Below are 13,975 nucleotides of genomic sequence, written 5' to 3' on the forward strand. Positions count from 1 at the left end.
GTCCTGGATTTTTTATTATGTGAACACCTATTTATTAAAAATTAGACAACTCTAGGCTTCTCTGGTGGTAGACTCAGAAGACTCCCAGCATTGGATGGTTGTGGAGACAGGAATATTTACTTACTCTTCTAAAGGTGGTTGCTCCAAATTGTTAAAATAATTGTCATTACAAGCTTCATGCTCATATAACATCCCTCCCTTTGCCCCAGGTTCAAGACAAGGAAAAGTTAAACTCAATTGTATTTAATATTTTCATATAGATACCAGGAACATCAAACTGTGTTTATTATGTATCAGAGGGGTAGCCGTATTAGTCTAGATCTGTAAAAAGCGATAAAGAGTCCTGTGGCACCTGATAGACTAACAGACGTATTGGAGCATGAGCTTTTGTGCATGAATACTCACTTCGTCAGACGCATGTGGTGGAAATTTCCAAAGGCAGTTATAAATATGCAGGCAAGAATCAGTCTAGCGATAAAGAAGTTAGTTCAATCAGCCCTCTTCTAGCAGTTGAGGTGTGAATACCAAGGGAGGAGAAACTGCTTTTATAGTTGGCTAGCCATTCACTGTCTCTGATTAATCCTGAGCTGATGGTGTCAAATTTGCAAATGAACTGAAGTTCAGCAGTTTCTCTTTGGAGTCTGGTCCTAGAAGTTTTTCTGCAGTAGGATGGCTATCTTTAAATCTACTATTGTGTGTCCAGGGAAGCTGAAGTGTTCTCCTACAGGTTTTTGTATATTGCCATTCCTAATATCTGATTTGTGTCCATTTATCCTTTTACCTAGGGATTGTCCAGTTTGGCCAATGTACATAGCAGAGGGGCATTGCTGGCACATGATGGCGTATATTACATTGGTGGATGTGCAGGTGAATGAATCGGTGATGTTGTGGCTGATCTGGTTAGGTCCTGTGATGTTGTCGCTGTTGTAAATATGTGGGCAGAGTTGGCATCGAGATTTGTTGCATGGATTGATTCCTGAGTTAGAGTTACTATGGTGCAGTGTGTGGTTGCTGGTGAGAATATGCTTAAAGGTTGGCGGGTTGTCTGTGGGCGAGTACTGGCCTGCCTCCCAAGGCCTGGGAAAGCAAGGGATTGTTGTCCAGGATGGGTTGTAGATCACTGATGATGCGATGGAGAGGTTTTAGCTGAGGACTGTAGGTGATGGCCAGTGGAGTTCTGTTGGTTTCTTTCTTGGGCTTGTGTTGCAGCAGGAGGCTTCTGGGTACACATCTGTCTCTGTTGATTTGTTTCCTTATTTCCTCATGCGGGTATTGTAGTTTTGCGAATGCTTGGTGAAGATCTTGTAGGTCTCTATCTGAGGGGTTGGGGCAAATGTGGCTGTACCTCAGTGCTTGGCTGTAGATGATAGATCGTGTGGTGTGTCCAGGATGGAAGCTGGAGGCATGAAGGTAGGCATAGCAGTAGGTGGGTTTTCGGTATAGGGTGATGTTAACATGACCAACACTTATTTGTACCGTGGTGTCTGGGAAGTGGACCTCCTGGGTAGCTTGGTCCAGGCTGAGGTTGATGGTGGGGTGGAAGCTGTTGAAATCATGGCAGAATTCTTCCAGTCTCCTTCCCATGGGTCGAAATGATGAAGAGATCGTCAATGTAGCATAGGTAGAGAAGGGGCGTGAGTGGACGAGAGCTGAGGAAGCATTCTTCTAGGTCAGCCATAAAAATGTTGGCATATTGTGGGGCCATGCTGGTGCCCATAGCGGTGCCACTAGTCTGGAGGTATAGTCACCAAATTTGAAATAATTGCGCGTGAGGATAAAGTCACAGAGCTCAGCAACCAGTTGTGCTGTGGCATTATCAGGGATACTGTTCCTGACAGCTTGTATTCCATCAGTGTGTGGGATGTTTGTGTAGACAGCCTCCACATCCCCGGTGGCTAGGATGGTGTTTTCTGGAAGGATTGTAGTTTTCTCAAGAAATGAGTGGTGTCACAGAGACAGCTGGGAGTGCTGGTGGCATAGGGTCTGAGTAAAGAGTTCACATATCTGGACAGTCCTTCAGTGAGAGTACCAATTCCAGAGATTTGGAGAGGTCCAGGATTTCCAGGTTTGTGGATCTTGTGTAGTAGACAGAATAACCCTAGTCGGGGCTCTAAGGGTATGTTGATTTGTTCCTGTGTTAGTGTAGGGAGTATCCTTTATTATAAACTTGCTAAATTTAACACTGTTTTCACTTAAGTCATATGCTGCCCCTACCCCCTCTCACATTTACTTGTCTCAGGATCATTACCTAAAACAAACAGTAAAACAAAGTTATTGCTCATGTCCAAAATGTGCATAGTGCAAATAGCCAGCAAAATATGCAAATTTCCATATTATCCAAAAGTACAACACTCTAAAGCAGTGGTTTTCAACCTGTGGTCTGCAGAGCCCTGGGGGCCTCAGACTAAGTTGAAGATTTCCAGAGAGGTCTGCACCTTCATTCAAAATACTGCTTTAAGGCAATCTTAGCTAGGCAGTGAGAGATCAAGCTTACACAAAAAACTCAGGGAAAACTAAACCAAAAGATTGTAAAAGATATATTAATGCAGTGTGCTGCTTGCACAACTTTACAGCTCTACAAAGCATATCCCACAACATTAGAGAATATCATTACAGAGTATTCATTACTTCATTATTAGCCCATTAAAGTAATCAACACATCATTCTTGAATAAGCAGCATGAGTCGCTGCCCTGAAACAGTGACATGTAGCAGCCCAGCAGCAACAAGCCACCAAGCAATGTATATGAAATATCAAAGTGCTAAGTGGCATTGACAAGTCAATAAAGCAATTTTGTTTTGCAAGTTTAAAACAATGAGAAGACCATATGAGAATGTTTTGAATATTCCTACTTTCCTGTCTGCAGGATCTTTTATGAACAGATCATCCTAAAGAAGTATAATGATTTTTTGCCAGAGATGCCATTTCTGTATTGACCTTCGGAAGAATGAAGAGAATCCATGGGTTCTAGAATCCTGTTCACTTTCAGAGTTTTCTGGTTCAACAAGTTTATCAATTGCCAAGAAGAAACAGTCACTGGTAGTTTTCAGAAGAGACAAAAATTAGGGGATTGGTAAAATAAAAAGACAGGTCACTTTTATAGCATGATCTGGACAGCTTGGTAAATTGGTCACAAGCAAACAATATGTGTTTAATAGGATGAAATGGAAGTGTATACATCTGGGAACAAAGAATGTAGGCCATCCTTGTAGGCCTGCATGACATAAGTCACTTGTCTTATTTCTTAGAGGGCATGACTGAGAAGGTGAATGGAAAGTTAGCGTGTCATAACAAGCAGTATCCTGGAGTCAGAATGGCTAGCTACCATCAGCAGGAACATCCTGGTATTAGTAAACAAACCCAATTGCAAAATAAGGTAGGAGGTTAAATTATATATGAACAGTGCAGGGACAGAGCATGCTCTACAGGGATTTGTTTCTGAAAATAAACTAAGCCAAATCATGAAGTGTATGATGCAATGTATTATAAGGGAGAAGTTTTGCTGTATGACTTTTGATCTTTGAGGTATCCTGCATCCACTCAAGTTTGTATCTGATCAATGCAGCTCAACTTTGTTGTATGCCAAATAAAGGAACCTGAGTGATGAGACTGGAGTCAAACTGAGTTTTTGGGGAACCAAGTGGAAAAGGTCTCAGAACCCCAACCATGCTTTCAGAATGGGTGACTATCCTGAGAAACAATGGCTTTAGAATCTGAGAGTTTTTTCATTTTGCACAGTTTCCAATTCCACCCTGACAACTTAGTCACAGAAAGAATGAAGGAGGGCTTGTAAATTCTGCTTTGGATGGGAGATATTTGCACTCAGCTTTAGACGGTTTATCTAATTCTCTGCCTTTTTCTTTCCTGTATTCCTGAGACCCAAAGAAGGTGTATATAGGGTAGGATTTAATCTCCTCTAATTTATTTTAGCTTTACACTGGGTGGATTATGTTGGCATTACTCCAGATTTACAGCAGAGTGACAGCAGAATCAGGCCCAGCAACGTTATTTTTAAAAGCTCTCAATTATCTTTGGGTACTTGAGAAGGGTCAAATTGTACATGTTCCAAAATAGAGGGCATTAATTTTATTTCTCCTAATGAGTGTGAATTAAACAAACCAACCATAGAAGGAGAAATTAAAAACAGAAGGATAAAAAGAGGCTTGATCCTGCACTCTGGCCCGGGCAGTTAGACACAGGCTTAATCTTAAATAGATGAGCAGTCAGTGGGTCTGACTCCTTGAGTAAAGGCTATGCTTAAGTGCTTTGCTTGATGAGACCAGAAGGCTCAGCACCTTGCAGGACTGAGCCCTGAAAGTCTAATTTCTTCTTCATGTGCATTGTCAGTGAACTCTGACTCTAGTTTATCTACTGTGATCAGAAAGCATGTGGCTGCTGACAACAGCATACCAGCCAGAACTATAACAGATGGTGAGGGTACACTAAAAACTTTAGGTTTCTGCATATATTGGGCAGTAATACTCCACCTGGGACTCACTTTGCCTTTGTGCTTTATAAAATACCTCATCAGGGTATTTCAGACAGCCTAGCTTTTCTGCTTTATAAAAAGCATCTCCCAAACCACTGAATATCTGGTCAAAACATTTCAATCTGGCTTTTGCTTAAATATGTTTAGTTCCCATAAGGGTGATTTAACATCCTCACCTTCACATTTTCTAGCTGAACTGAGGAAAGAATGCAGTGGAGGGAAAATAATATTTTGACTCAAGTAGATTTCAGTTAGAATCATGTTAAGGGAACTGTGTATTTAAAGTTCAAAATTTTAACTACTTGCTTTTGAAAATTGTTTTTTTAACTTGAGTTGTCATAATTCTGGGAAAGCTAGTTACTGAGGTGGCTTATGGTTCTGAAGTATTAACTAGCTGACTAGCTGTAGACTGATAATTTATATGGTAACTGATGAAAGATTTCAAGTTCCTACCTGTTCCTATCATCTCTTTGGGCTAGTCATCTAATACTCATACCACTAAATTAATAGATTAAGGCTAGACAAGATCATTAGCCTAGTCTACACTACACAGTTACATTGACCTAGTAATGTCTGTCTACACTAGAAGGTCTCTTCTGCTGATGTAACTATGTTGATTTCATAACTCCACCTCCGCAAGAGGCATAGCATTAAATTGGATATAGCTAGGTCACCGTAATGGTAGTGTAGACACTTTGTTGCAACACAGTGTCTACCTAAGCAACATAAATGGCCTCCAGGAGATGTCCCACAATACTCCACTGCCAGGCAGCCATGTACACAGAAAACAGCCTTTCCCCTGTTAAAGGACTGGGAACTTTTGAATTTCCATTTCTGTTTATTTGGCATGGAGAATTTGCCTGCCCTGCTGATCATGCCAGCTCCATGTTCCGAATGGGCTCCTGCCTGGAGGTGGTGAATCTTCTGGATCTGTGGGGAGAAAAGAGGGTCTGCAGGAACAGCTCCGATCCATCCAAAGAAATAGACATCTAAGAGCAGATTGCTCCTGGCATGGGGGAGAAGGGCTACGCCAGGGACACTCAGCAGTGCCATGTGAAAAAAATCAATGAACTGTGGCAGACATACCAGAAGGCAAGTGAGGTGAATAGTTGCTCTGATTCAGCACCCCATACATGCCACTATTGTCAGAGGTGACCCCACCATGACCCCCCAAGAGCAGCGTGGGTTCTTCTGAGGAGTTAGAGTCCCAGGCCACCACAGGCAAAACTGAGCAGGTGGTCTTGGACAAGGAAGAGGAGAATGAGAGACAGATGAGCAGGGGATCCATTGTCCCAGAGAGACAGGAGCTGTTTGTCCATTGTCCCAGAGAGCCTGGAGCAGTCCAGCCAGTTACAGCACAACTGAGCATTATGCCAGAGAAGGAAACTCAGAATATGCCATTTCAAGTAATATTTTGGGGTCACATGTTCTTATTGCTTTTTTTATTACAATATTTTTTAAAAAATGAGGTCTCTCTCTCCTTCCTAGTGCTCACACCAGCAAGGGAGAGGGTGCCCTATGAAAAAGACTGTGTACGTACACAGAGATATTCCGGGAATCCTCCATAGAGATATTCAGGAAACTGTCATGGGAGGTACTCTGCAATCCATTGTAGAAGGTTTCTGGAGAGGACTGCCTTATTTCTTCCACCACAGTAGGACACTATCTCACACCACTCCAGTATTAATTCAGCTATCATCACCACAGTACACAGCACAGCAGCATAAGGACCCAGTCTGTACCCAGACACTCATACCAGCTGTTCCCTTGCTGCCTCTGTTACTCCCAGGAGTGTGATATCAGCAAGGGTGACCTACAGGAGGCTGGTGGTAGTTTTCATTTCAATTACTCGAACTGCAAACAATAATGTCTGTGAGCCCCTGCTCAGTGATTTTCCACCCCTCCCCCTGTGCTTTAACAAAACATGACCACAGTTTGGATGGCATGGATTAGCATTGACCTCAGAAACTGCTAGCCTTGGGCACCAGAAAACAGCAGTGGCAATGAGCAGGGATAAGGGGTGGAAGAAAATGTTGCATCTCCCACCCCACTTTCCAAAGGCTTTCAGTTTAGGTCCCCAAATGCTGGTCCCCAACCGCCAGACTATGTCATGTTACAAAGGGGAGGTGGCGTGACACCCTGGCCACTTCTGATTCTGCTGCAGGTTGCCCACCCAATGCTACATATGGTCCCATGCCCCTATCTCTAGGCCATACTCACCATGGCTGGAACAGCAAACCAGTTCAATGAATACCTTGTAAAAATGAAAATCTTCTGCTTTCCACTTATGTGGATTCAGGGGAGTTATTTTATATAGCATCTTCAGCTCTTCCTCCACACAGGCTCTCCCAGATAAGATGATCCACCAATGCTTGCATCACCACAGAAAAGTATCACTTTCTGTTGATGTACTCTTTTGGCAAGGTGTTCTGGTGCCAAGATTGGCTGGGCAATACATGACACGCATGTCCCTGTTAGGAAACCACATTGAAGCAAAACCATCCAGTATGTCCTGCACATTGCCCAGAGTCACAGCTCTTCTCAGCAAAAGGTGATTAATGGCCTTGCATATTTGGATCACAGCAACCCCCAAGTTGGATTTACCAACTCCAAATTTATTTCCCACTGACCGGTAGCAGTCTGGCATTCCAAATTTCCACAGAATGATCGCCATTCACTTCTCTGCTTTTAGAGTGGGTCTCATTTTATTGTCACTGCACTTCAGAACTTGGGCGAGCTCCACACACAGTTCCTGACAAGTGGTCTTGTGCACACAAAATTCTGCACCCACTGCTTGTCATCCCATACCTGCATAATGATATGATCCCATCAGTCAGTGCTTTTTTCTTGGGGCCAGAACCGGTGCGCCACTGTGGTAATTGTGCAACAAGTGAACAATAGCAACCAGGAATTGTTTCAGTCCATGGCTTCCAGCAGTGCAAATTGAAGGAAATTGCAATGTTCCATGTGGCGGTTTCTCTTGCAGCTCTGAAAATACTGTAGGATAAGGCACATGGGTGTTTGCAATGCTCACCACAATAGTGCACAGTTGAGCTGGCTCCATGCTTCTCTGCAGATGGCATATGCATGGACATACAAGTGCTTTGAACAAAGGCACAAAATACTATGGCTGCAGATGAAATCAGGGACAATAAACCATGTTCCCAGTCACTCCAGTGAGAATGTTTTGGTCCCATGAGGCATTGCAAGCCTTCCCATACCCCCCTGGGGTGAGTTGTGCTGTGGGATATCTACCCACAGTACTCTGCTCTCTGCACCAATGCAAGAGCTGCTAGTGCGGACATGCTGCACCAACACAAGGAGTGTGAGTGCACATGCACAACTGACTTAATTACTGAGGTGGCTGGATGTTGACTTATGTTTTAGTGTAGACATGCCCATTGTGATCATCTTGTCTGACCTTCTGTACAGAATAGGCCATAGAACTTCCCCAAAACAACATCCAGAGAAGATCTTTTTAAATCAAGATTGGACGCTCTTCTAAAAGTGTCAGTGACAGAATACTCCAGGACCCACCGTAAATTATTCAAATGGTTAATTATTCTCAGTTAAAATGTATGCCTTGTTTCCAGTCTGAAAGGGCACATGGTATTATATACAGAAGTAACTGAGTTTTCAAATAAAACCTAAACTGCTTAGAGTTACAACTCCAGCTACTGTATGTCCTGTAGCAGCAGGAGATCATTATCCTGTGACAAATTCCATTCTAAATTAAATTCTCTTCAATATAGCAACAGTAGAGGCCAAATTTCCACATGGAGATGTGGTTGCATTGGGAATTTCTTCCCCATTAATCTGATTGATTGAATTATTTACTTTTTGCCAAGCTTTAAGTATATGTTTCTAATGTTATATCAGATGAAAAATAGGTTCAGCCACATATACTGCAACACAAGATCTGTCAGGCATAGCTGAAAAGGAAGAATTAGCTTAAATTTGCCTTTAATTTTGTTAAAATGGTTATACAGATTTGTAACATAGAAACTAAAGTTACAAGCTGGTGCATTTTAGAAGAGCATTGGGCCCATTAAAAAAAATTGGATATCAAGTTACACTTCATGTACACATTCCTTTCTGGCTTAGGGAACACTGCAAGGGAACACCCTTACAGTGTAAAGAGCATTACTGCAATGCTCAGCTCACCAAATTATCAACTCCAACAACAGTTACAGCTTTACACAATATAAAAAACAAGTAAGAGAGAAGCAGCAAAGCAAAACTAGGGGATTTATTCTCTCCTGGAAGCCTGTTTATGACTCCTACTAACTTCAGTGAGTGTTGTGCCTACTCAGTAAAAATCAGACTATTGCTACCAGTTGCTTGGATGTTCTAGCAAGGGGAGAGGATGGTGCGGGGAACCATTCTTCACAGTGCATTCACGTATGAACAGTTCTAGGACCTGGAGCAATGCCCATTGAAATCAATTGAATGCAGCCTATTGGACTTGAATGGGTTTGGATCAGGCTCTTACTGTGATTTCCTGCGCAAAGAGGTGGGTGTGTTTGGGGGAAAAGAAAACTAACAAAATGAAGAGGTCACCCTCCACTGAAGGGTCCTCATTAAGCCAGGGGCTCGAATACCAGAGCCCTGTAAAAGTAAGAGAAGTGGGGACAGGTGTCCCTGCTAGGAGGTGTGAACTCTCCCTAGGGGTCCCCCGCCTGGTTTAACCTGTTCCTCCCCACCATTCAAAGATTTAAATAGGCTTAATTAGGAGCCTCTTTGTTATTTTAAATGCTTAATTGGAGCTGAAATCAGTTGTGGTGGGAATGTCTGTCTACCCAGCTTGCTAAGAGCTAAAAATCACTAAAGTCATGGCTACACTAAGGTTTTACAGCGCTGCAACTTTCGCGCTCAGGGGTGTGAAAAAACACCCCCCTGAGCGCTGCAAGATACAGCGCTGTAAAGCGTCAGTGTAAACAGTGCCGCAGCACTGGGAGCACGGCTCCCAGAGCTGCAAGCTACTCCCGTAGAGGATGTGGAGTATGTGCAGCGCTGGGAGAGTTCTCTTCCAGCGCTGGCACTGCGACCACACTCACACTTCAAAGTGCTGCCGCGGCAGTGCTTTGAAGTTTCAAGTATAGCCATACCCTAAGAGACTGATCAGCAGAACAAGCGGCCAGCCTGTACAAGTGCTCAAAGGGCAGAGCAAGCAAGGTGCCTTCATCCCCAGATGGGAGGTGAACTCACACAGATGTGCCTCTGAACCCTGGATCCTCATTGATCAAGGACAACCACAGTGAGTGGAGTATGGTAAAGGAGCAGAGAGGGACACAGAAAAGGGAACTTTTGGTTGTAGAACTTAAGAACATGAGGCAGAAAGCATTGCCCTCACACATTCTGGGGTGGGTGTCCCGCTCAGTCTTATGTAAATGAATCCTGCTTGTGACATTTTTCCTAATTAATGTCAGGTGACTTCTCTCCTTTCATTAAAAGCTTATTTCTATACTCAGACTCTGTGCTTGCAAATGGGGAAGTATTGCCTCTCAGAGGTGGCAGGGGTGGTGTGTAATTTTCCCAGTTTACTGGGTGGGGGCTCAAGCCGGTTCTGTATTGATGGAAAGGAACCCCTAGAGACTGAACTTAGCCCTAGTTGCTGCTGGTTGCACCTGGCAGAAGTGTTGCACTATTAACATTATTGCATGTATCAAAGCTGGTGTTGTCCCTTGTTCCTTTCTTGTCCTGACAGCCTGAACCTGGACTGAAGAACAGAGTCCTGTTGGTATCACCACTGTCTCATGTGTCCATTCCCCCTTCTGAACAAGCCTAATTGTTTCTGGGACCTTCCCCTGCTCTTGCACATGCTGCTAAAATGGTTCAATGTATAGTTTATCGGTGACCTACACTGATACAAGTGTAGCCATCTTAGTCTTTATTCAGGGAAATTAACACAATCCCTCTTTCCTCAATTGTCTATTCATTTCTTTATTGTTCAGATTGTCAGTGTGCAGACTTTGCTAGAGATGATCAGAATTTTCTTTAAAAAATGGCATTTTTCAAACATTTAGAAAAAAGGTAGCTTGACAATGACTCCCATGGAAAAAAGTATTTCAAAACAACAGTCATTGTAGGAAGTTTTGACATTTGGTTTTGGAATTTCCTTTCAGAGGTCTCACTTTTATATTTTTATTGTTTCATGACATTTCAGTAGCAGTGCACAACAGCAATACTACAGACATGCCATAAATATAATAGTTGAAATATTCTAATTTATTTTTATCATTGGGGGAGCTGCTACTGACTGAAATCTCATTTCCTGTTTGTGTTATGCTTAAATTGTGAAACTGATAGCATTTGCTACTGCTGATATGCCATGAAATATAAAAATAGAACTAATCAGATGTACTACAACCTTAAATTTTTGGTTTCAGTTCAAAACTTTGCTGAGTCATAAGTTCTAATGACTGGCCTGAGCTCCCACCCCTTTGTTAGCATCACTGCCCCAACAACGCCTCAATCAGAATTTTCAAAGAATCCTGCAAACACACAAAAACCTAGGAACAGTCATCTTCCAGTACTCACCTCTCTGATCTCACAATTTCTTGCTGCATCTTTAATAAAGTTTAGATCTCTCCTGCCGGAACCTTCTCTTTCCTGTTAATTCTATGCTTTACACTGGGCTGACAGATTGACAAAATAAGAGAAAGCTGAAACTAGCAGGAGAAACACACATAAAAGTGATAGGAGAATTGAGACAGGCTGCTATAAGCAGATATGCAGTTATTAGGATTATAGTTAGTTAATGGACAGGGAAGAAATGTAGGGAACATAATGAAGTTAAGGTTATGAAACTGGCTTGTTAGTACTTAATGAGGGAAATGGTTACATCCCCAACGTCCTATCAGGCTCTTTCCAGCAATCTAAGTGATAGGTTAGGTTGAGTAGGACACAGGACTCTGCTACAAGTTTTAAAGAAATTATCTGTGTTTTTTTTCATATTATGCCCTATACCAATTAAGGTCTGCTTTGCAGAAAAAAAGGCATTTGAAATGAAAAATTTTAGTATTTTATTGATAATCTGTAGTTGTATCATTATGTCCCTGGTAATTATTAAGGAACAGATATAAAACTGGGGTTGGGCAGTTGGTGTTGCTATTAAAAGCTGACTTTCATTAGCATTAGTGGCTTAAAAAGTGGACAAAGCAAAGGAAATTAAAGTATGAGAAACAAATAGATAAGCTATTGCTTAAAATTAAATACTTTGTGTAGATCTGAATGAAATATTGGCACATTCAACAGTCATTTGTAGGACCTGCTGATGGCTCTTATTTTCTAAATGTATGTGTAACTTTTTAAACTTTCGCATACATAGACAAATGAACAGCCTTAGGTCTACTGTAAATTTACAGAGGTCCCATTGTATCAGACAACAATAGCCAGAGAACAATAATACTCAAACTATAACCCCACATCTTAGTTACACTCTCTGACATGCCTGTTATGCTGAGGGCAAAGACAAGAGGTATGTAGCAGTCATACCAACTGGGGGCGCCCCTTTTGTTAGTGTTATTTCTTGGTGGAAGGATCTGCTCCATTTAAGACCTCTTTAAATCACCAAAGAGGCATAAAGTGGCCATACTGGAATGAAATATTGGTCCTAGAGAAGCCTAGTCTTTTCCTATATCACTGTAAATGAGCAGCATCTCCACTGAAGTCAAACAAACAATTATACCAGATTAAGCCTTGATTCTCTTATCATAGCAACTTTAATCTCAAAATGCTGGACCTGGGCCCTTTAGAACCCATGTACATAGGGTGACCAGACTCCTGTTTTTAAAGGGACAGTCCTGTATTTAAGCCCTCCTGGAGGTGTCCTGACTTTTTCTTAAAAACAGGCAAACTGTCCGGTATTTTATCTCCCTTCCACCCATTAGCACTTGCAGGTCCCACTGGTGGCTGGATCCCAACTTGCCAGCTGCCAACCCACCCAGCAGTGACTGGTGTCCAGTGGACCACAATGAATCTTTAGGGCTTAATCCCTTCCTGCCCATGCCGCAGCCAGGGCCGGTGCTTCCATTAGGCGACCCTAGGCTATCGCCTAGGATGCCAGGATTCAGGGGGGTGGCATTTTGCGCGCGCCCTGGGGGCGCGCGGGAGCTTCAGGTTCCACTCCCATCGTGCTGCCGAAGAAGGACCCTCTGCCGATGTGCCACGGAAAACAGCGGCAGGCAATTGAGCTACCACCATTTCGGCAATGCCTGCCGCTGTCACCTGCGGCATTTCGGCGGAGGGTCCTTCTTCAGCGGTGAGACAGGAGCAGCACCAGAAGCTCATGTGCCCCGTGGGGAGCGTGCAACATTCTGCCCAGGGCGCCAGAAACCCTGGCACCGCTCCTGGCTGCAGCAAGGGGACAGGAGACAGCTAGATTATGTGGGTGGCCTGGAGCAGCAGCCTGGAGGTGTTAGATCCCTTTTGAAACAGTGCAGGCAGGAAGGGACAAGCTACTTCCAGCCACAGGGGACTGGAGGTTGGAATGAACTCTGCAAAGACACAGGCCAGGTTATCCCTTCCCCCTCGCCTGTGGCTGGAAGCAGATCTCATCCCATCCCTCCTGCACAGTGCTGAAAGGCAGCTGCTGGTCACACTCTGGTACAAACCCTGGCAGAAATCGGGGGGGGGGGGTATGTCTGTGACTTTACGTGCCCCGCCCCCACGGGTTGCCTCAAGAAGACATGGCATCAGGTACTAGTGGAGGCTGAGGAACTCAATGATTTATTTGCATCAGTCTTCACTATTGAGGATGCTGAGGAGAATCCTATCTCAGGCCTGCTCTTTCCTGGTGTGGAGAAGGGACTATATTAACTTGAAATTGATATGAGAAGTTCTTTAGGATAAGTGTGAAGCAAAGGTGTATATTGTGGGACAAAGACCTCTAGGTGCACAGAGAGTGTCTTGGACTCCTGGATGGAAACTCCACCCACTTGATTCTTGAAATTCAACCCCCCATCCAAAGTTTCATGGATTGGCAGCTGACAGAATTGGATCTAGACTGCTCAGGAAGGGAAGCATTGACAGACTTGTTAGATTCCGTTTTTCCTAGTCCAGTAAGGAGGAGTGTTACTGAGCGCTATTATGCTTAATCTGGTTATATAAGAGTTGGGTTTTCAAACCAGAAATCAGAGGCATAATCAGTGGATTTAGAAGAAATTTACAGGCCCCTCAAAAACAGAATTTGGAAGAGCTGTCAAGATCAAATATTTAAAGGCAAGAAAGGAAACTTAGAGTAAGAAGGCTGTATCTGCAAAAAGAACAGGAGTACTTGTGGCACCTTAGAGACTAACAAATTTCTTTGAGCATAAGCTATGTTCATATACATATCCTGTTCTTTTTGCAGATACAGACTAACACGGCTGCTACTCTGAAGGCTGTTCTAGTAACCCAAAGAGAACAGTATTGAACAAGACATGTGCCCAGGAAGGGACAGATTATGACACCTGTGAACAAAGATGAAGTATTCAGAGACTGAAG

The sequence above is a fragment of the Chelonoidis abingdonii genome, chromosome 5, assembly GCF_003597395.2.
Source record: "Chelonoidis abingdonii isolate Lonesome George chromosome 5, CheloAbing_2.0, whole genome shotgun sequence".
NCBI lineage: Eukaryota > Metazoa > Chordata > Testudines > Testudinidae > Chelonoidis > Chelonoidis abingdonii.